A 20,878-nucleotide genomic window follows, 5' to 3' on the forward strand; every position below is an offset into this window, starting at 1 on the left:
TTGTAGAATAATTTCTTTTCAATTTTCTTAATAAAATCTATTTTATAATTGTCCTATTTACCCTTGTGATTTAATTTGTTGTCAAAGTTTTTTAATCTTTCAGGGTTAAATCTGTCCAAATTTTCAATTTTGGCTAACAAAGCCTCTTCTCTTAATAATAGTATAGATATTTAACGATTTTTCTTTTAATATTTTAATTTTGTCCTTTTATAACACTTTCAATTAAATTAAGAAAGAATGAGTGCGAATTTTAAATTAATAGGTATGACTTTTGTTTTTCAAAGAAAAATGGTAATTTAATTAAAGTGAAACTTCATTTTAATCAAGTAGGGATCAATATATGGACAATGGTTACTTGATCAGAATTTCATTAGTATCTACATTATCTATCTATAATATACACTTTGGTAGCCGAAGTGGATATGAAAATAGTCACAAATATCGTCACACTACATATTATATTAAATTAATGTTTAATAAATAAGAAATACTAAATATAATAACAAAGTTATAAAAAAATTACTAAAAAGAAGAAAACTACCCATCTTTGAAGATAACTACCCATTATTTGTATAAACCATTGTATCATTTTATCTTTAAATAAATTTTACTATTTTTATAAATGAAAATATTTTCTTACGCATGCAGAGCTTGTAGTTTCATACTAGTTATTATTAAGAGAAGCAGATTGATTTCCACATATAGCTAGATATAGCTCTCAAGAACTCTTATCAGGTTTCTCTATATGGAACATTGGAATTACATTTCCAAGTGTGACAGTTAAGTTTTCACTTTTCAATGTGTAGTTGATTTTCACTTATAGTTTGTTTTAACTCTCAAAGACAGGTTTCTCTATATGGAACACTGGAATTATGTTTTCAAGTGTGGGAGATAGTTGAGTTTTTAGTGTAATAGTTATGTTGTGGTCTGCAGTTTGGTATAAGAATAAGATGGTTCATTTTTCTTTTTGAAAGGGACAGTTAATTTGGATTGAATTTAGGAGTTAGGACTTTAGAGAGAAGACGTATTTCAATATTTACTAATGAATGTTGGACTTTTAGCAAGGTTTCTCTTAAAGCTGCCAAGAATATTTTTGCATCTTTTTGAATTTTTTTCAAAAGTTTCTTGCCAACATATCGAGTGATCAACTATAGCAAGTCTAATCAAATAATTCCTAGTGGGAGAAAATCTACCTTCTCTCTAAATAACAAAAACAAAATATAATTCCTTAGTTTTCGTCCCTCTTTTCTATAGGCAGATCTAGATCTATATTGATCTGGATCATTAGCTTGAGAGTTAGGGGAGGCAACGATCTACAATTTCCCTATGGATCTTCCCTCTTCTGAGACTTTATGTCTCTCATCTCGGCTTTTCCTTTCGAGTCTGCTCCATTACAACATAGATGGTAATTTCCAACCATAAAAATTTAGTTAGAAATAGGGTCTTTTCATCAGAAATACATTTTTCCTATGAAAAAGCCATCATCGAAAGTCATCGGAAATGCCTTGGTAGGAAATAATTTTCTTCCCACCTACAGTAAAAAATTCTTGTGGGAAATGGCCATCAGATTTTGATCTTCTTTTGGTCGGGATTAATGTTTATTTCGTAAAAGAAAAAAAAAGTTGATGGAATTAAAGTTTTTCATTGGAAATAATTGAATTTCCGATGAATTAGTTGCAACCACAATTTTTGTCGGAATATCTATTTTCGGCGAAATAGTTTCGACCACTCGTTTTGTCGGAATAACTGTTTCCGATCGACGAATATTTTCCGACCACAAAGGTTGTCGGAAAACTTTTTCTATGACATATTTTCGACCAACATCTTTGTCGGAATAAATATTTCCGACTAATGTTGGATCATAATTCATATATATATATATATTTATATATATTTGTGCCACAAAACATGAAAATTACTTGTTCTAAAAGTCCAATTTAGTGTCGACTAATCTAATTCCATGTTTTGTAGAAAATCTTAACAAAAAGAGGAAAAAGTGAAATTCCGGTGAATTTTTCATGCATCACCACTTTTGGGTGCACAAGTACTTTGTGAAGCAATCCCAGAAAAATAGAAGTTTAAATGGAGCATCGAAGGCATTAACATAAAGTACATATGCTAAAGGATGCAGTTTGATAATTCCTTTGTTAATTACAAAGGAAGTCCACGAAAATCATTGTGCAAAACAGTTGCTGCAAAGCAGAAAACTGCAGTTTAGAATAAACTTATCGGGAACAATTTTGGAGAACTTTTCTTGCAACATTCCAAGTGGACTCTTGTAGAAAGCGCTGACATTCCTTAAAGACATGATGGTTTAATACAACATGAGCCTAAGAGCTGGTCAAAAAAGTCATAAAGGAAGCGGGAATTAATTCAAAATAGGCTTCCTAAGAAGGCAGAAACTGTCAGCTTTTCAAGAAGCTTTTTCGGAGATCTTTTCCACCTACTTACTTGGAGCTTTTCTCGAAGGTTGTTGATCAATCTAGAAAAGTAGTCGAGAACCATCCAGAAACATGGCAATAGCAAATCAAATCTTATCCAAGAATGAAGCTTCAGAAGCAAAAAACGAATCCTATTCAAATAAGGTACAAGGAAAAGACAAGGTACAAGGAAAAGAAAATGACAGCACTTCAAAAGAGAAACCAGAGACTATTACAGTTCAAGTTGAAGATAAACAAGAACAAGAAGTTCCAGATTCTTCTGAAGCGACACTAGAGCACGAAGAACAAGTTGAGTTTGCAACTCCACGAGTTCGACGGTCAACTCGGGAAAGAAGAGAACCAGCTTGGCACTCAGAATACATTATGGAAGGAAATTTTGCATACTGTCTACTAACAGAGGATGGAGAGCCATCAACTTTCCATGAGGCTACAAAAGGTCAAGAAGCTTCTTTGTGGATGACAACAATGCAAGAAGAGATTGAATCCCTCCATAAAAATAAGACGCGGGATCTTGTTCCGCTACCACAAGGAAGGAAGGCCATTGGCAACAAATGGGTCTACAAGATCAAACGAGATGACAATGACCAAGTGGAGCGGTATCGTGCTAGATTGGTGGTGAAAGGTTTCGCTCAGAAAGAAGGTATTGACTTCAACAAAATATTCTCTCCTGTTGTTCGACTCACAACAGTTCGAGTAGTCCTGGCGATGTGTGCTTTATTTGACTTGTGTTTAGAGCAATTAGATGTGAAAACTGCGTTTCTTCATGGAGAACTTGAAGAAGAGATTTACATACTCCAACCAGATGGATTTGAGGAAAAAGAAAAAGAGAACTTGGTTTGCAGGTTGAACAAATCTCAGTACGGTCTCAAACAGGCGCCGAGATGTTGGTATAAGAGATTTGATTCCTTCATCATGAGCCTTGGATACAACAGACTCAGTCCAGATCCTTGTGCTTACTACAAGAGATTTGGTGATGGTGATGTCATTATTCTGCTGTTATATGTTGACGACATGTTGGTAGCGGGCCCCAACAAAGATCGTATTAAAGAATTGAAGGCACAGTTGGCTAGGGAGTTTGAAATGAAGGACTTGGGACCAGCAAACAAGATTCTTGGGATGCAAATTTACCAAGACAGAAATAGTAGGAAGATTTGGCTCTCTAAAAAAAACTACTTAAAGAAAATCTTGTGTCGCTTCAACATGCAAGATTGTGAGTCAATCTCTACCCCTCTTCCTATTAATTTCAAGTTATCCTTAAGTATGAGCCCTAGCAACGAAGCAGAGAGGATGGAAATGTCTTGAGTACCGCCGGAGGTTGATCTGTGGACCTGATGGCCTTTGTAATCAATGGTGCCGTCTACGACGTCGTATAGGAGTGGAGCTCGGGTCTCCGGAGATTCTTCGAGAGATGTAGCCATCAACTGTGGTCGGGTCGAGTAGAGGGAGATATTCCGTATCCAACCTTTTCATGTTCACCCTTCCACATTATAGAGTTTAATCTTCACTAATTTCGTTTTCCTGATGACGTCTCGCTTTTGAAGTGACTAAAGTAGTAACTCATTTTATTTTATTTTTTTATTTTATTATTGGAGTAAAAATAGTAACTCAGTTCACTTCCCGATTTTGATTTTTTCAGTAAAAATTTTGAAAAAGAGAATAAGATGGTTCATCTTTCTTTTCGATAGGGACAAAGTTTGAATTGAATTTAGGAGTTTCGAGAGAAGCACATAATTCAATATTTGACAATGAATGTTGGACTTTTAGCAAGGTTTCTCCTAAAACTACTAAGAATATTTTGCGTCTTTTTGAATACAAAATCTAATCAACAACTAGAGCAATCAAAAAGAATAATTCGTAGTGGGAGAAAGTTACCTTCTCTCTAAAGAAACAAAAACCAAACACACTTCCTAAGTGTTACTCCCTCTTCTCTGTAGCCAGATCTAGATCTATATATATATATATATATATATATATATATATATATATTGATCTGGATCATCGGTATATATATATATATATATATATATATATATATATATATTGATCTGGATCATCGGCTTGAGAGTTAGGGGAGACACCGATCTAAAATTTTCCCATGGATTTTCCCTCTTTTGAGACTTTATGCCTCCCATCTCGGCTTTTCCTTTCGAGTCTACTTCATTAAAACATAGACGGTAACTTCCGACCATTTTTTATGGTCAGAAATAGGATCTTTTCATCGGAAATACGTTTTTCTTATGAAAAAGTCATCATTGGAAGTAGTCCGAAATGCCTTGGTAGGAAATAATTTTCTTCTGACCAACCATGGGAAATGGCCATTGGATTTTGTCTTCTTTTGGTCGGAATTAATGTTTGTTTAGTCCAATAAGAAGTCAATTGAATTAAAGTTTTCCATTGAAAATAATTGTATTTTACATGAATTAGTTGCAACGACAATTTTTGTCATAATATTTATTTCCGGCAAAATAGCTTTGACCCACTCATTTTGTCAAAATGACTGTCTCTGACCAATTTTTTCCAACCACAAAGGTTGTCGAAAAACTTTTTCTATGACAAATTTTCCACCAACAGCTTTGTCAGAATAAATATTTTCGACTAATGTTGGATCATAATTCATATATATATTTGTGTTAAAACATGAAAATTACTTGTTCTAAAAGTCCAATATAGTGTTGACTAATCTAATTCCATGTTTTATAGAAAATCTTGACAAGAGAGAAAAAATGTGAAATTCCAAAAAAATTTCCAGCACCACCACTTTTAGGGGCACAAGTACTTAGTGAAGCAATCCCAGAAAAATAAAAGTCTAAATTGAGCCATGAAGCACAAATGCTAGGGATGATCATTCCTTTGGTCAGAAATTACAAGGGAACTCTACGGAAATCGTTGTGCAAAACAGTTACTGCAAAGCAGAAAACTGCAGTTTAGAATAAGCTTATCGGGAAATTTTTGGAAAACTTTTCTTGTAGCATTCCAAGTGGACTCTTGCTGAAAGGGCAGGCATTCCTTAAAGACAAGATGTTTTAATACAACATGAGCCTAAGAGTTGGTCAGAAAAGTCATCAAGGAAATGGGAAATAATGCTCAAAATAGGCTTCCCGAGAAGGCAGAAACTGTCAGCCTTTCACGAAGCTTTTTGGGAGACTTTTTCCGACAACTTACTTGGAGTTTTTCTCGAAGGCTGTTGATCAATTTAGAAGACATTATGTAGGAGTTGAGAACCATCCAGAAACATAGCAATAGCCAATCAAACCTAGTCCAAGAAGGACGCTTCAGAAACAGAATACGAATCCTAGTCAAATAAAGGTAACTATCAGCGTCTAGCAGCGGAGTTTGGGTCTTAGGAGAGGTAGCCATTGGCGCTGGTGTCTGTGAAATGGAAGAGATATTGCGTACCCAAATATATTTTGTATTTGATGTGCCATGTTCTTCTTAAACTAGGTCTATTTAACTCCAGTCCTCTTTGGAGTTACCCACCATGTTGGATGGTTTATTCTATCTGACACACAGTATCAATCAAGATCAAAATCAAATGGAAACGTATTTTTCTGACTAGAGAAGGAATGCTAGTACGTGTTTGTGGGAGAACAATACACAACACAATTGATTTACTTATACACTTTTCATATTTACCACAACAGATGTGATGACACTGTATCTTGTGGTAATTATAACGATTCAGATTTGTGTTTATATTGTACTAGCCCTATTGTAAATGTAAGATTTTGTAAAATACATGTAGGCCAACAATCCTACTCCACAGAGTGCTGCTAGTAACCAGTAAAAGTAATCAAGATGTGCAAGATTAAGGTTGTCGGAAAACCAGCTAGTGTGGCCTCCCCAACTGGTTGCTTCCTCAATAATAGAGATAAGAAAGCTGCTCAGAAAGTTTCCCACACCTAATATACTGAGGTAGAGAGCAATTCCCATGCTTCTTAATTCATTTGGTACCTGATCATAGAGGAACTCTTGTAGACCAACAATGGTGAAAACATCAGCTAGTCCATACAAAAAGTACTGAGGAACCAACCACCAAATACTCATTGGAATTGTGGCACTTGGCAAATCAACCAGATCATAATCTTTGGCAGTTTGGAGCCTTTTCATCTCAACTAAAGCTCAACGACCATAGATATGATAGAGAAAAACATCCCAGTTCCGATTCTTTGTAGCATTGTAACGCCAGAGGGTTCTCTGGTGAAAGCTCTTGCTGTTGGAACAAAAATGAGGTCATAAATGGGTATGATCATTATTATGGCAAGGCAGATAAATGATTGAAGTGAAGTAGCCGGTATGTCAAAACCGGGCACGATAGTTCTATCCACGGTAGCACCTTGCTTGGTGAAGAAAGTAGTGGACTGTGCAAATACAATAGAATATGGCAAGCATGTAGCCCATATTGGAAACAGCCTCAGAACAGCCTTTGCTTCCTCAACCTCAGCGATGGTACACACCTTCCCTTTTTTCTTCAAATTATCTGGTGCAAGCAAGGCTTTGTTGAGGAACCTGCAAAATTAGAGGAAAAAGAACTTAAAAAAGCTTCAAAAGAGCTTTGGTGGAGTACTGTAACTTATGAGATCAATCACAGTTTCCTATCGTCAGTGACATGAAGAACAAAGATTTACATTAAAAGGGAAATATAACGACATTAGTACAGCAAATAGTATATAGGAGTTTCTTTAGTTGGAATGACGGCTTTTTCAATAAATAAAGTCACTTTACAAGAAATAACGCAAAGTTCCATTAAATGGCGAAGTTCAATAGCATCCATAAGTATATGTAGTTATGTAGTATAACTGATGCACTGAAACGACATAGTTCTTGCTGTACCATCTAAAACTGTTAGATCAATTGTGGACTCATCACAAGTTATCCTAGAGCAACTAGGAAACCATCAAAGCATTAAATCGAATACAACATGGATATGGAAAAGAATCAACCTAGATATCTAATGTGATAGTGTATTTATCATTGGATTAGGAATCCATTATTTGGACTACAAGAAAGTCCTAAACTGTGATGCATTAGGAATCTAAGATACAAGTCTTGTTCCATAAGGAAAACCTTTATGGGAGGATTCCTAGGGCTTGAACTTATATAAATAAGAGGTTAGGGTCCCTGTTATCACCACCGTTCTACAAGCATTGTGTTCTGCCCATTCAGAAGCTACAGTTGGTGAATAGCAGAAGACTTCAACCTCGTTTTCATCCTTGTTTTTGCAGCTGCAACAATGGCCTCAACTTATGATGTCAATGGTATGTTTAGGGTTAATCATGAACATATATATATGTGTGAGTTTTTCTTGTAAATTAGTTCTACAATTGGTATCAGAGCTTAGGCTCACAAATTGTTCTTCAAACTTATTTTCGATGTAAAAATCGTTTTAGGTTTTCAAAAAAAAAAAAAAAAAAACCCTCGTTTGCCTCTTCAGAAAAACCTTCAAGGCCCAAGTCACAGCATGTGCTGATCCAAGCCCATACCCGGCTCGAAAACCTATTCCTTCAAAAACTAAAGAAGATGACCGTTATTTCACAACGGTCATCTGGGTTAAATGGGTTTTTCTGGGTTTTGGAATCGGAAGCACAAAGGATGATTCATCCTTCTGGGAATTCAAAACCCCTTATGCTGTCGAATCATGATGCCAAGAAGGATGTTTTTGCTGCACTCTGGTTTTAAATTCATGCTTCCGCGAATGTTTTCGCAGCAAAAATTGGGAAAATTTGCAAAGGTTGGTTTTTACAAAAAAATTCAGTTTCGATTCAATTTGTTTTGTTGATTGATGAGCACAAGAACCCTAGTAGCATTCTCGGCATGCGCATAGGCTAGAGTAGATGGTGACCGGATGAAATTTAAATTTCTTGGATGTTTTTTGTGTTCTTGTGAAATCGACATTGTTGCTTGCATATCTGTGTTGGTTGTGTTTATGACATGATATGCATGTTTAAAGTGAATTATTGAATTTGTATTTGTGAATCTTGATATAACAATGCATACAGAAAACTCCCAAAATTTTAAGCATTGTTGAATTTTGACAAGTACAAAGAGCTTAGTTTCTTATAAGGATTATTAATCCGGATAGAAAATCAAGTTTTCAAGCTAAATGTGGTTTGTGTTTTCTGTAGGTTTGAGTGAACATATTGCACAAAGCAATCTCCACTAATTCTTGCAGACAACCTCAAGTTAACAAACCAGAAAATTGTATCTTGTGTTTTAAAATCATGCATATAATTTTGCTTCCAAAGAAGTAGTACAGTGTGATTTTAGGATGCAGATAGCAACATGCATATTCATTCTTTTCAAATATGGATACTTAAAATTCAAATTTCTGTCTAAAGATGTGATTTGGATTCTTTGGATAACTTGGATTGAATAAATGTGGCATGTTGATTTGGAACCTTCAGAATATCATGTCTTCTGCTTAAAAGTGATGCATGCTATTAATTTTGGTTAAAGGGCTATTGATATGTGACATTGCTTGTGTTTTGTTTTCTGTTTGCATTGTTTTGGTTTTGATATTGCTTGAAGTTACAGAAAACATAAAACTTAAAAATTTTAAGAACTTTACAGATAGAAAACTTACAAAGCTTTATTTTGTTTTGCTCTTTAGGAATCCCTACTGTGACCTTGAACACCATTCAGCTCCTAACTGGCTATAACTACAAGAAGTGGAGAAACCAAGTAGAATTTTACCTAGCCATGAACCAGAACATGGACCTTTGCTTAACTGAGGATGAACCTGAGAAGCTTACTAGTGAAAGTTCAGATGAAGAGAAGAAATATTTTAAGGAATGGCATAAGGCTAATAAGATGGCAAAGAATGTTATTAGGACTACCATGTCAGACACAGTTAGAGGTAGCATAGAGGAACCTGATCTAGCCATGGATTTTTTGTATGCCATTCATGATATGTACCGGGAAAGTGATAAGGCTGAGGCAGCTACGCTGGCAAAGGAATTTAACGACCTTAAGTACACTGGAACAGGAAAAGTGAGAGAGCATATCATGAAGCTTATTGAGATTAATGCTCAGCTAAGGGACCTCAACATGGGGGTCACTGATGACTATGTAGTGCACACTGCACTGCATTCCTTGCCTAATAGTTTTAGCCAACTAAGAACCAGCTACAATGCTCAGAAGGAAAAATGGAGCCTCAAGGAGCTGATTGCCATTTGTGTAGATGAGGAGGACAGAATTAGGAAGGAAAGAGAGCCAAGTACCTCAGTGAACCTTGTTGAGAAGCCTAAGAAGAAATACCAGAACCAGCCCAAGCTCAAGCCTACCAAAACCATCTTCAAAGGATCTACCTCAGGAGCAGCTAAAGCCAACAAACCATTTAGGTTCAAGTGCTATTTCTGTAAGAAAGTAGGGCACATGAAGAAAGACTGCACAGGCTTTAAGAATTGGTTGATCAAAAAGGGTAATTTTTCTAACTCACTGTTTTCTTTAGAAATTAATTTAGTTAATGTTGAACCAAAAACTTGGTGGATTGATTCAGGAAGCCCCTTACATATTACTAATTCTCTGCAGGGATTCATAAGGAAGAGAGTCCCAAGAAGTAATGAAGTGAACCTGTGTGTAGGCAATGGCATGAGAGTGGCAGTGAAAGCTATTGGAACCTTAAAATTAGATCTTGGTTTAGAAAAGTTGTTAGTTTTAGATAATGTTTATTATGTACCTTCCATGAGAAGGAATTTAATTTCAGTTTCTCTTTTGGTTAAATCTGGATGTAGACTTCTTATTGACAATAATGGAATTATTATTTCTAAAGATTCAGTTCAAATTGGTTCTGGTGTTATATTGAATGATTACCTACAGTTAAATTGTTCACACAGTCAACAAGAAATTTCTCTTGTTGAAAATAATAACACATCGAGTAACACTTTAACTGGTGTTAAAAGAACTAATTGCAATGAAAGGTCTGCATATTTGTGGCATAGAAGACTTGGCCATATATCAAAAGAGAGATTGAAACTTTTGGTTAAAAACAATACCTTGAATGAACTTGACTTTTCTGATTTACAAGATTGTGTTGAATGTTTTAAGGGAAAAATAACAAACTTAAGGAAAAAGACTGCATACAGAAGCTAAGCACTTTTAGAACTCATACACACTGACATTTGTGGTCCATTTAGAACTCAAACAATCTGTGGAAACGTATATTTCATAACCTTCATCGATGACTTCTCTAGATATTGTTATGTTTATCTACTTTCAGAAAAATCTCAAGCACTTAAAGCCTTTCAAATTTTTAAGGCTGAAGTAGAAAAACAACTAGAGAAGAAAATCAAAACTGTTAGATCAGATAGAGGTGGTGAATTTTATGGAAAATACACAGAGAATGGACAACAAAAAGGTCCTTTTGCCTTGTTTATGCAAGTACAAGGCATTAAGGCTCAATATACCACACCATATAATCCTCAGCAAAATGGTGTGGCTGAGAGAAAGAATAGGACACTTTTGAATATGGTCAGGAGCATGATGTGCACAACAGGCCTACCTAGGTTTTTATGGGGTGAAGCTTTAAGGACTGCAAACTATGTTTGCAATAGAACACCTAGTAAAGGTATAGAGAAAACTGCTTTTGAGTTATGGTGTGGCAGAAAGCCTAGCCTCCACCATTGTCATGTGTGGGGCTGCCCTGCAGAAGCTAGAATCTACAATCCAAACATTAACAAACTTGATCCTAAAACAGTAAGCTGCTATTTTATAGGCTACCCTGAAAAATCTAAGGGTTATAAGCTTTATGCAGCTCAACACTCACCAAGAATTTTTGAAACACATCAAGTAAAATTCTTGGATGAGAAAATTCACAATACAAGTTTGGAAGATTTATCTTCAGAATTTGAAGAAATTGTGGATAATGCGCATACTGAAAGTATATTGCCTATAGTTCAAGATACACAAGTAGCCACTAGTGTTCCAGAAACTCAAAATGCACAAGATCAACTTGTTGATCAAGAAATGCATTTTGAAGATGATCAAGCTAACCCTGAACCCTTACCTGATCAACCACAGGCTGTAGAACCTCAAGATCAGCCTGCAGAACCACAACAAAATAAAAATCCCCAATTAAGAAGGTCTCATAAGACAAGGAAACCAACTTATGGGGGGGGAAGATTCTGACTACGTTGTTTATTTGCAAGAACATGAAGTTGAAATTGATCTTGCAAATGACAATGATCCAGTTACTTTCAATCAAGCTATTGAAAGCAGTCAGTCAAATGAGTGGAAACAAGCTATGGAAGCTGAGATTGAGTCCATGAACCACAATGCAGTTTGGGATTTAGTGAAACCTGACCCCAATCAAAAGGCTATAGGCTGCAAGTGGGTGTTTAAAACCAAGAGAGATGCAAATGGGAATATTGAGAGATATAAAGCTAGGTTAGTTGCCAAGGGTTTCACACAGAAGGAGGGTATTGATTTTACTGAAACTTTTTCCCCAGTTTCAACCAAAGACTCTTTTAGGACCATTATGGCACTTGTAGCTCAGTTTGACATGGAGCTACATCAGATGGACGTCAAGACAGCCTTCTTGAATGGAGAACTCGATGAGGTTATTTACATGAAGCAGCCTGAAGGGTTTATGGAACCAGGTACAGAAGACTTAGTCTGCAGGTTAAGGAAATCCATTTATGGTTTAAAACAGGCCTCTAGACAGTGGTATGAAAAGTTTGACTCTGTGATTTCTTCTTTTGGATTCACTGAGAATCTAGTGGATGAGTGTGTTTATCTCAAAACATCTGGAAACCAATTTATATTTCTAGTAATTTATGTTGATGACATTTTGTTGGCCAGTAGCAATTTAAAGCTACTTAAAGAAACCAAAGCTTTTCTGTCAAAGAATTTTGACATGAAAGATTTAGGAGAGGCATCATATGTACTAGGAATAGAAATTAAGAGAGATAGAGCACAGGGGCTGCTAGGTTTATCCCAGCAAAGCTATATTGCCAAAATACTGAAAAGATTTGGCATGGAGACTTGTGCATCAGGGGAAGTTCCAATGTCTAAAGGAGATAAGCTCACTAAGAAACAAAGTCCAAATAATGAAGTAGAAAAGGTGAATATGGAGTCCAAGCCTTATGCAAGGCTTGTTGGCAGTCTAATGTATGCTCAGGTCTGCACTAGACCTGACTTGTCTTTTGCAGTTGGTATTCTTTCCAGGTTTCAGTCTAATCCAGGTCATGAACACTGGGTAGCTGGAAAGAAAGTACTCAGGTACTTGCAGAGGACTAAAAACCACATGCTTGTGTATAGACAGATGGAAAACTCCAAGAAATCGACTTGTGGATATGTCTTTATGCTTGCAGGAGGGGCTATTGCTTGGAAAACCATGAAACAAACCTTAGTGACAACATCTACAATGCAGGCAGAATTTATTGCAGTATATGAAGGAATGTGTGAAGGGCTATGGATTAGAAATTTCTTGATGCAGACTAGAATTTTAAGTCATATAGTTTCTGATGCTCTTGTAATTTATTGTGACAATGAGGCAGCTGTGTTCTTCAGTAAAAACAGTAAAAGGTCAAATAACTCAAAGCATATTGACCTCAAGTATTACAGTGTGAGAGAGAGAGTCAAGCATGGTGAAATTTCAGTATTAAGTATAAGCACAGACTTTCAGCTTGCAGATCCATTCACTAAGGCATTGTCAGTTGCAGCTTTTAAGAAACATATTGAGAACATTGGTGTTTTACCTAGTTTAGGTTCTTGAGTTCAGTGGGAGTCTATTTAGTAAGAGCAAATTTTTATGAGTTTTGTATTTTCTAAGTTCTTGTAAGGTTCTGGTAGTTGTGAATTCCAGTCTATTCATCATCACAACTTTATGTATTATTGAATTTTGATTATCAATAAAATTCTCGAGGTATTTCATTCAAGTTGTGTTACTGCAATTTTATTAAAATTCTCTGCAACTTTATTTTGTGTTCTTGATTTATCTAAATGTCAGATGGTCTTGTAAATTCAGTGAACATGTTCTTTCAGTTTAAAGTACAAGCATTAAGGCCATCAGTGTTTTCAGTTATGCTTGAGTTTCATTTTGAAACATTTAGTTGGACTATTTAGGTATATGATCTTCTGGTAATACACGATGTTCATATACTGCATCTTTTGTTTTAATAGCATATGTGGAATGCAGGAGTTTATGATAGTGGTCTGGAAGTGCTGCATTTTTGTTAAAATGTATGCTTTTCCTTACTCTGCTTAAGCTACTGTGTTTTGACCATGTTGAATGGATTTTGAGACTTTTCCTTATTCTGGTGCACACTACAGTTGGTTGTAAACGAGTTGATGTTGTTCAGTTTTGGTTGTCCTAGATAACCAGTGATAGTCCAAGTGGGAGATTGTTAGATCAATTGTGGACTCATCACAAGTTATCCTAGAGCAACTAGGAAACCATCAAAGCATGAAATCGAATACAACATGGATATGGAAAAGAATCAACCTAGATATCTAATGTGATAGTGTATTTATCATTGGATTAGGAATCCATTATTTGGACTACAAGAAAGTCCTAAACTGTGATGCATTAGGAATCTAAGATACAAGTCTTGTTCCATAAGGAAAACCTTTATGGGAGGATTCCTAGGACTTGAACTTATATATATAAGAGGTTAGGGTCCCTGTTATCACCACCGTTCTACAAGCATTGTGTTCTGCCCATTCAGAAGCTACAGTTGGTGAATAGCAGAAGACTTCAACCTCGTTTTCATCCTTGTTTTTGCAGCTGCAACAATGGCCTCAACTTATGATGTCAATGGTATGTTTAGGGTTAATCATGAACATATATATGTGTGAGTTTGTCTTGTAAATTAGTTCTACAAAAACCACAAGAAAAGTGCATTTATAAATTCTAAAATGCGCGCCCTTGTTACAAAACAACGAATACGCATAGCTGTATAAATGACAGATTTTTCACTCAGTGTACCTTAATCCCAACTATTATATGCCTGAGTACAAACTAACTGGTATACATCAGACCCAAAAAAAGAAAAGGAAAAAAAAATTGGGATTCATATAGATAATAAGAAGAAATATGACAATCTTCGTTATGTGCTATGTAAAACTGATAGGGACAGTATCCAAATGGGAAATATTAACACTTGATAAGAACCTTCATCCATCAAATAGTTTTAAAGTCAGTACTCAGAAGAGTCATGCAAGATAAAATGGGCATCATAAGTATCAAACTCTTTTATTGAATCCTTCTCCGAGTTTACTCCCCATTCTCTTTAATCTAAACCTATGCATATAAGATGCTTACTTGAATTGTTCAGACCTTTGATCAGGCAAGGTTCCACGGGATTCCTCTTCAGAAGGTATTGCTGAAGGACTAGTTCGCCAGTTCCTTAATGCAGCAACAAAAACCTTGCCAATTCTCACAAATGGGCTTTCCTCCTCCCCTTGGATGCTATACCGGTATGTCCTAGTTCCACTGACAAAAATAATCAGTGCAAGGACCATCACAACACAAGGAATTCCAAAACCCAGACCCCAGCTTAGATTGTCCTGTATGTAGGTCAATACTGAGAATGTCAATAGTATGCCTGCATTCATACCAAAGTACCACCAATTGAAGAATGAGCTTTTCGCTTTGCACTCCACTGGATCTTGTCCATCAAACTGATCTGCCCCTAAAACCTGAACACAGGGCTTGTGTCCACCTTGCGCAACTGCTACTAGATATAGAGAGAAGAAGAATAACACTATTTGAAGCTCAGAAGAAGTAAGCAAGGCCGACACGGTCAACAAGCCGAGTCCCTGTTCCAATATAGGTCAACAACAATAATATTCAAACATGGCAAGATGTAGAAAACAATAATCATTGGTAACATGCTCCTCCATCAGAAGGTAAAGTGAAATATAGATCAAATCTGCAGTATTTTTCAGTTCCATCTGATGTATGATGGAAATGGAGATAACACCTCGTTCATTTTCACATCGTAAACACCCAGATACATGCAAATAACATTACTACAACTAAGTTCCATTTCTCGGATTTCGGATTTCGGAAATCTCTTCTCATCCATGACAAACAGCTAGTTGCTAGGTTTAGGTTAGTGTTCTTTCTAAGTATCTATTGCTTTTCAATACGAGAATGTTTCCCGGAATCGGATCCATCAAAAAGACAAAAAAAAAAAAAAAAAAACGCATGCCATAGATTCAGATCATCCAAAGTTTCAAACTTTTGGAAACGGATCAGCTAGAAGCGGGTCGGGTCAGCAGATAAGTCAAATTACAAAGCTAACCCGCATTGACTATAAGCACGTTCACTGATTGCAAAATAAATAATAGAGCGGAAAAAAGAATAAAAATGGGATGAAAGCGACAGACCAAAATGTAGAGCAGAGAAGCAACAATAATGGTGCGGTAGCGACCGAGAAAAGAATCCGCCACGAACGCTCCCAATAGAGGAAACAAGAACGATGTTCCGGACCATATGTTCACATTCTCCGCCGCCGTCACCGTCGACTGTCCCAACGGCCCCGTCAGAAACGTTATCAGATTGGAGCTAATCCCATAGTATGCGAACCTCTCCGCAACTTCCACCCCTGAGTCAAATTCAAATGATTCTTTAGCTTCTCAGTACTGCAAGTGAAGGCAAGTGATTGTGTTACCTATTATGAAGGATGCGGAACGCCAACCGCCGGAGGTGGATCTGTGGACTGGATGGCCTTTGCAGTGTTGCCTGGATCGCGGGCCGTTACGGTACGGGTACGTGTTACAGGTACGCGGTACGCCAGTTTCTATGGTACGCGGTGCGCTAGAATATATTAGTGAAAATTTTATTGAAAATAAATTACATATGATAAATATAATTATAAAAAAAATAATAAATAGATAAACCATACTCCTAATTGTATATTTAGAAACATAACTTTTTTACGTAAATAACCCTTATACATCTACTATGAAAACCACATTAATTTGAAAGGATAAATAAGTAAAATTAGATATTAGAATTCTTTTACATATTATCGTTTTTTATTTTATTAGAATAGTCATTATCTTCTTAAAAAAACCAAAAAGAGGATAAACTTAAAACAGTAGAAATAAATCTCTGCAGAGCAGCAGAGGTGGGTATCTCAGTGGAGCAGCAGAAGTGGGTAAACTTAATTGAATGATGACTGACGAAGTCTTGATTATTGAAGAACACCAGATCTGAATCACCTGATGCTGGGTAAATAAGGGATCGCTGGAGTTACCGATCTAGTTCGCGATCGTACCGCGATTCGGATCGCTCGATCGGGAACGCGGGTCACTGGCAAACCTAGCGATCCCGGCATCTCTGGGCCTTTGTAGTCAGCGGCGCTGTCTACGACGTCGTCTATGAGTGGGTTTTGGGTCTCCGGAGATTCTTCGTGAGAAGTAGCCATTACCGGTGGTTGGATGGAGTACGTAGGGGGAGATATTTCGTATCCAACTCCTTCATGTTCTCCATTCCACATTATATAGTTAATCTTCTCGATGCGAATTTCGTTTTCCTGGTGACGTCTGACACTGACTTTTGTAGTAACTACGTACGTAAAGCAATAACTTGGAACACTTTTCGTTTTTGATATATATATTTTTTTTGATCAGTTAAAAAAAACTTTCATCGATAACAAATGGTCAATACAACCTTCGGGGTTAAGGTGGTCTCGCTAAAAACCCTGCATGATCAGAGCAAGTAAAAAAGAGCACCACCCCCCATATCATCAATTTCTACATTCATCTAAAATGATATCAGTAAGCCAAGGTGGCCCTGCTTCCTGCCAGAGTCTATCTTCGTCAGCCATCAAGGCATGCTTTGCCATCTTGTGTGCAGCAATATTGCCTTCTCTATTGACTTTCTTCCACAGGACTGATTCGAAAGTTGAAGCCAAGCACTTAATATCATCCAAGACTCCACCCTCCACACTAAGATCAAGCTCTGTCTTATTCAACGTATCAATATTTCTATGGTGGAATCACTCTCCACTACTAAGTTCTGAAAACCAGCTTCTCTACACAAAAGCAGTCCATGATAGACAGCAAGAGCTTCAATAGCAACAATAGATGGGTTTCCTGGCAGTACCTTGTGCCCTGCACACTTCAATTTCCCCTCACCATCTCCTACAACCATGCCTAGACCAGCCTTCTTCTGTTTATAATCTATTGCTGCGTCAGTATTCAACTTCAGATTTGGTGCAGTAGGTGGCCTCCACTTGACTTTCACTCTCTTTTGTGTTGCATCTTTAGTCACGGTCTCATTACTTCTTTGTGCATCTTGGAAGTTGTTTAACCACTCATTCGCACTCCATACAATATGCTTACTCTCCTCCACAACTCCTTCGTGCTTAAATCTGTTCCTGCTCTTCCAAAGTAACCAACAGATAACACTGAACAATTCAACCTCCTCTTTGGAGGAAGTTTTAACCACATGCGCAAACAAGTCAATGAAACTAGGTTCTCTCCATTGTTTATAAACTCCATTTAAGAATGAGAATTTCCAAACCTTCTTAGACCACGGACAGCTCCACATACAATGGATTGTTGTCTCCTCCTCCCTCCCACAACGGCAACAAAGGCTAGAATTTCCCACATGCCTTCTGAACAAATTAGCAGCACAAGGTAGGAAGCCTTTACAAGCACGCCAAAGAAAAAGTTTCACCTTATTAGCAATTCTTAATTTCCACAAAGTGTCCCAAACTTGGGTACCTTCCTTATTGCTACTGTTGCTACAACCGACTAACCCTTCATGAACCCTCTGAAGCTCTGATGCTAACCAACACCCTGACTTCACTGTATACTTCGTTTTTTATTTTTAGGGAAAATTTTTTAAAAATTCACCCTCCTTATTTTAAGATATATATTTAACGATTTTTCTTTTAAAATTTTAGTTTTGTCCTTTTATAACACTTTCAATTAAATTAAGAAAGAATGAGTGTGAATTGTAAATTAATAGGTATGACTTTCGTTCTTCAAAGAAAAATGGTAATTTAATTAAAGTGAAACTTCATTTTTATCAAGTAGGGATCAATATATGGACAATAGTTATTTGATTAGAATTTCATTAGTATCTACATTATCTATCTATAATATACACTTTGGCAGCCGAAGTGGATATGAAAATAGTCACAAATATTGTCACACTACATATTATATTAAATTAATGTTTAATAAATAAGAGATACTAAATATAATAACAAAGTTATAAAAAAAATTACTAAAAAGAAGAAAACTACCCATCTTTGCAGATAACTACCCATTATTTGTATAAACCATTGTATCGTTTTTTCTTTAAATAAATTTTACTATTTTTATAAATGAAAATATTTTCTTACGCATGCAGAGCTTGTAGTTTCAGACTAGTTATTATTAAGAGAAGCAGATTGATTTCCACATATAGCTAGATATAGCTCTCAAGAACTCTTGTTGGGTTTCTCTATATGGAACATTGGAATTACATTTCCAAGTGTGACAGTTAAGTTTTTACTTTTCCATGTGTAGTTGATTTTCACTTATAGTTTGTTTTAACTCTCAAAGACAAGTTTCTCTATATGGAACACTGGAGTTCAGTTTTCAAGTGTGGGAGATAGTTGAGTTTTCAGTGTAATAGTTATGTTGTGGTCGGCAGTTGGGTATCAAAATAAGATGGTTCATTTTTCTTTTTGATAGGGACAGTTTGGATTGAATTTTGGAGTTAGGACTTTGGAGAGAAGCACGTATTTCAATATTTGCCAATGAATGCTGGACTTTTAGCAAGGTTTCTCTTAAAGCTGCCAAGAATATTTTGCATCTTTTTGAATTTTTTTCAAAAGTTTCTTGTCAACATATCGAGTGATCAACTATAGCAAGTCTAATCAAATAATTCCTAGTGGGAGAAAGTCTACCTTCTCTCTAAAAAACAAAAACAAAATACACTTCCTTAGTTTTCCTCCCTTCTTTTCTATAGGCAAATCTAGATCTATATTGATCTGGATCATTAGATTGAGAGTTAGGGGAGGCACCGATCTACAATTTCCCTATGGATCTTCCCTCTTCTAAGACTTTATGTCTCTCATCTCGGCTTTTCCTTTCGAGTCTGCTCCATTACAACAAAGACGGTAATTTCCAACCATAAAAAATTAGTCAAAAATAGGGTATTTTCGTCGGAAATACATTTTTCCTATGAAAAAGCCATCATCGAAAGTCATCGGAAATGCCTTGGTAGGAAATAATTTTCTTCCCACCAACAGTCAAAAATTCTTGTGGGAAATGGCCATCGGATTTCGATATTCTTTTGGTCGGGATTAATGTTTATTTCGTAAAAAAAAAAAAAAAAAGTTGATGGAATTAAAGTTTTTCATTGGAAATAATTCAATTTCCGTTGAATTAGTTGCAACCACAATTTTTTTCGGAATATCTATTTTCGGCGAAATAGTTTCGACCACTCGTTTTGTCGGAATAACTGTTTCCGATCGACTAATATTTTCCGACCACAAAGGTTGTCGGAAAACTTTTTCTATGACATATTTTCAACCAACATCTTTGTCGGAATAAATGTTTCCGACTAATGTTGGATCATAATTCATATATATATATAAATATATTTGTGCCATAAAACATGAAAATTACTTGTTCTAAAAGTCCAATTTAGTGTTGACTAATCTAATTCCATGTTTTGTAGAAAATCTTAACAAAAGGAGGAAAAAGTGAAATTTAGGCGAATTTTTCATGCATCACCACTTTTGGGTGCAAAAGTACTTCGTGAAGCAATCCCAGAAAAATAGAAGTTTAAATGGAGTAACGAAGGTTTTAACCATAAAGCACAGATGCTAAGGATGTAGTTTGATAATTCCTTTGTTAATTACAAGGGAAGCCCACGAAAATCGTTGTACAAAACAGTTGCTGCAAAACAGAAAACTGCAGTTTAGAATAAGCTTATCGGGAACAGTTTTGGAGAACTTTTCTTGCAACATTCCAAGTGGACTCTTGTAGAAAGCGCCGGCATTCCTTAACATGATGGTTTAATACAACATGAGCCTAAGAGCTGGTCAAAAAAGTCATAAAGGAAGCGGGAATTAATGCTCAAAATAGGATTCCTAAGAAGGCAAAAACTGTCAGCTTTTCACGAAACTTTTTTGGAGATCTTTTCCGTCGACTTACTTGGAGCTTTTCTTTAAGGTTGTTGAACAATCTAGAAAAGGAGTCGAGAACCATCTAGAAACATGGCAATAGCAAGTCAAACCTTATCCAAGAATGAAGCTTCAGAAGCAGAAAACGAATCCTAGTCAAATAAGGATAACCACCAGCATCTAGCAACGGTGTTTGGGTCTCGAGAGAAGTAGCCATCGGCACAGGTGGCTGTGAAATGGAAGAGATATTGCGTATCCAAATATGTTTTGTATTTGTTGTGCCACGTTCTCCCTAAGCTAGGTTTATTTAACTCCATTCCTCACCATCTTGAATGGTTTATTCTATCTTACAAACAGTATCAA

General features: G+C 36.2%; 1 pseudogene; it reads right to left on the minus strand.

Annotated features, from left to right (window-relative positions):
- Positions 1-6,089: 6,089 nt before the first annotated feature.
- LOC112180233 lies at positions 6,090-16,820 on the minus strand (annotated as a pseudogene).
- Positions 16,821-20,878: the final 4,058 nt, after the last annotated feature.

The sequence above is a fragment of the Rosa chinensis genome, chromosome 7 (genome assembly GCF_002994745.2).
Source record: "Rosa chinensis cultivar Old Blush chromosome 7, RchiOBHm-V2, whole genome shotgun sequence".
NCBI classification, from domain to species: domain Eukaryota; kingdom Viridiplantae; phylum Streptophyta; class Magnoliopsida; order Rosales; family Rosaceae; genus Rosa; species Rosa chinensis.